The sequence below is a fragment of the Gadus morhua genome, chromosome 19 (genome assembly GCF_902167405.1).
Source record: "Gadus morhua chromosome 19, gadMor3.0, whole genome shotgun sequence".
In the NCBI taxonomy this organism is placed as follows: Eukaryota; Metazoa; Chordata; class Actinopteri; order Gadiformes; family Gadidae; genus Gadus; species Gadus morhua.
In genome coordinates this window covers 16,647,524-16,651,326 of record NC_044066.1, presented here as the reverse complement: position 1 = coordinate 16,651,326, position 3,803 = coordinate 16,647,524, and positions in this window count along the sequence as shown.

Sequence of the window (3,803 nt, the reverse complement as noted above, 5' to 3'; positions counted from 1 at the left end):
GGGATTTCTCTCAATGCAACCTCAGGTTGAGCAGTCGTATCGTAATGTGACCTTGACGTCACTCTAGATCCACATTCGTCATATCGACCACATTTAAAACACAACATGAACAGCTAAACCAGAAGATTATGAAGAGAAATAAATCTGAACTGAGCATTAAGGCATCAGTTCCCCAATATGAACAGGGTTCTGTCTTTGTTCTTTACTGTGTTTGGTCGGCTTAGCTCAGGAGGTATAGCAGGTGTCTTTTAACCGAAGGGTTGCTCGTTCGATCCCCAGCTCCTCCTAGCTGAGTGTTGATGTGTCCCTGAGCAAGACACTTAACCCTAACTGCTCCTGACGAGCTGGCTGTCGCCTTGCATGGTTGACTCTGCTGTCGGTGTGTCAATGTGTGTATTAACCGATGTAAGTCACTTTGGATAAAAACGTCTCCTTAATGCCCTAATTGTAAATAGTAAATGGGTCGAAAAGAAAGATTGTCACTAAAAAATTTACTTCCTTTTGGTCATTGTCTGTTCTTAATATAAGAGATAGAAAGGATAACATGATTGAAATAAGACTCTGACTTTGACAAAGCAGTTTGGTACAGCAGTGTTGATCAAACAGATTTATAATTTCAAGCACTCAGAGCCAGTAATAACATCTCCGTAACAAGTTAGAAGATCTTATCAAGATAATTAAGGACTTATAAGCTTGAAACAAGTGAAATGCTCTCACCTAAAAACTGCCTTGTAAGAAGAATTATCTTGTCAGCATAAAAACTGCAGGGTAAAAGCTGTGTGTGTGTGTGTGTGTGTGTGTGTGTGTGTGTGTGTGTGTGTGTGTGTGTGTGTGTGTGTGTGTGTGTGTGTGTGTGTGTGTGTGTGTGTGTGTGTGTGTGTGTTGAAGCCCACAGCAGCAGGAGAGAGCAGACTCCCCTGGACCCAGTTGTGTCTCCATGAAGAGTGACTGGTCTCTGGCACAACCTGTTAAGTTTGAAGATGGAAACCAGTCTATTGGGAAGAGGTGAGTGTTTAGAGAGTGACCGGTCAGAGACATGGAGGGGGGCTTCTTCAGCGGTGGACGGTTGGGGGGGCGGAGGCGGGAGATGTTATGGTGAAGGTATGGTAAAAGGCTGTTATTGGCCTAGTCACACTGCAAGCAAGAGTTGCCAAATTGTTTTACTCAAAGGTGACTCCGATCCGATTTCATTCAGAACAGTGTAACAGCACAAATCACATAAGATCAGGTCCGTTCAATTCTGGTTGGGCCACTTTAATACCTGGTCCTGAATGAGATACAGGAGGGATTTCTCTCAATGCAACCTCAGGTTGAACAGTCGTATCGTAATGTGACCTTGACATTACTCTAAATACACAAACGTCATATCGACCACATTTAAAACACAACATGAACAGCTAAACCAGAAGATTATGAAGAGAAATAAATCTGAACTGAGCATTAAGGCATCAGTTCCCAAATATGAACAGGGTTCTGTCTTTGTTCTCTACTGTGTTTGGTCTAAAAAAAGATTGTCACTAAAACATTGACCTCCATTTGGTCATTGTCTGTTCTTAATATAAGAGATGGAAATGATAACATGATTGAAATAAGACTCTGACTTTGACAGAGCAGTTTGGTACGGCAGTGTTGATCAAACAGATTTATAATTCTGTGATTGTAGTTTCGAGGTCTCAGAGCCAGTAATAACATCTCTGTAACAAGTTATAAGATCTTATCAAGATAATAAAGGACTTAAAAGCTTGAAACAAGTGAAATGCTCTCACCTAAAAACTGCCTTGAAAGAAGAATTATCTTGTCAGAATAAAAACTGCCGGGTAAAAGGTGTGTGTGTGTGTGTGTGTGTGTGTGTGTGTGCGTGTGCGTGCGTGCGTGCGTGCGTGCGTGCGTGCGTGCGTGCGTGCGTGCGTGTGTGTGTGTGTGTATTGAAGCCCAGAGCAGCAGGAGAGAGCAGACTCCCCTGGACCCAGCTGTGTCTCCATGAAGAGTGACTGGTCTATGGGTAGACCTCCTAGCTTTAAAGATGGACGCCCCTCCAGAGAGGAGAGGTAGGAGTTTCAAACAGATGATGAAAACAGAGCGTGATGTTATTATCAAATCAAAACGATACTGATGTTTACAGGTCAGGCAAATGCAATTGATTCTGTGTGTGTGTGTGTGTGTGTGTGTGTGTGTGTGTGTCTGAGTGTGTGTGTGTGTCTGTGTGTCTGTGTGTCTGTGTGTGTGTGTGTGTGTGTGTGTGTCTGTGTGTGTATTGAAGCCCACAGCAGCAGGAGAGAGCAGACTCCCCTGGACCCAGCTGTGTCTCCCTGAAGAGTGACTGGTCTATGGCACAACCGGTTAAGTTTGAAGATGGTAACCAGTCTATTGGGAAGAGGTGAGTGTTTAGAGAGTGACCGGTCAGAGACATGGAGGGGGGCTTCTTCAGCGGTGGACGGTCGGGGGGGCGGAGGTGGGAGATGTTATGGTAAAGGTATGGTAAAAGGCTGTGATTGGCCTCGTCACACTGCAAGCAAGAGTTGCCAAATTGTTTTACTCAAAGGTGACTCCGATCCGATTTCATTCAGAACAGTGTAACAGCACAAATCACATGAGATCAGGTCCGTTCAATTCTGGTTGGGCCACTTTAATACCTGGTCCTTAGTCAGATACTGGAGGGGTTTCTCTCAATGCGACCTCAGGTTGTCGTGTCGTAATGTGACTTTGTCGTCACTCTAGATCCACATTCGTCATATCGACCACATTTAAAACACAACATGAACAGCTAAACCAGAAGATTATGAAGAGAAATAAATCTGAACTGAGCATTGAGGCATCAGTTCCCAAATATGAACAGGGTTCTGTCTTTGTTCTCTACTGTGTTTGGTCTAAAAAAAAGATTGTCACTAAAACATTGACCTCCATTTGGTCATTGTCTGTTCTTAATATAAGAGATGGAAATGATAACATGATTGAAATAAGACTCTGACTTTGACAGAGCAGTTTGGTACGGCAGTGTTGATCAAACCGATTTATAATTCTGTGATTGTAGTTTCGAGGTCTCAGAGCCAGTAATAACATCTCTGTAACAAGTTATAAGATCTTATCAAGATAATAAAGGACTTAAAAGCTTGAAACAAGTGAAATGCTCTCACCTAAAAACTGCCTTGAAAGAAGAATTATCTTGTCAGAATAAAAACTGCCGGGTAAAAGATGTGTGTGTGTGTGTGTGTGTGTGTGTGTGTGTGTGTGTGTGTGTGTGTGTGTGTGTGTGTGTGTGTGTGTGTGTGTGTGTGTGTGTGTGTGTGTGTGCGTGCGTGCGTGCGTGCGTGTGTGTGTGTGTGTATTGAAGCCCAGAGCAGCAGGAGAGAGCAGACTCCCCTGGACCCAGCTGTGTCTCCATGAAGAGTGACTGGTCTATGGGTAGACCTCCTAGCTTTAAAGATGGACGCCCCTCCAGAGAGGAGAGGTAGGAGTTTCAAACAGATGATGAAAACAGAGCGTGATGTTATTATCAAATCAAAACGATACTGATGTTTACAGGTCAGGCAAATGCAATTGATTGTGTGTGTGTGTGTGTGTGTGTGTGTGTGTGTGTGTGTGTGTGTGTGTGTGTGTGTGTGTGTGTGTGTGTGTGTGTGTGTGTGTGTGTGTGTGTGTGTGTGTGTGTGTGTGTGTATTGAAGCCCAGAGCAGCAGGAGAGAGCAGACTCCCCTGGACCCAGCTGTGTCTCCATGAAGAGTGACTGGTCTATGGGTAGACCTCCTAGCTTTAAAGATGGAAGCCCCTCCAGAGAGGAGAGGTAGGAGTTTCAAACAGATGAT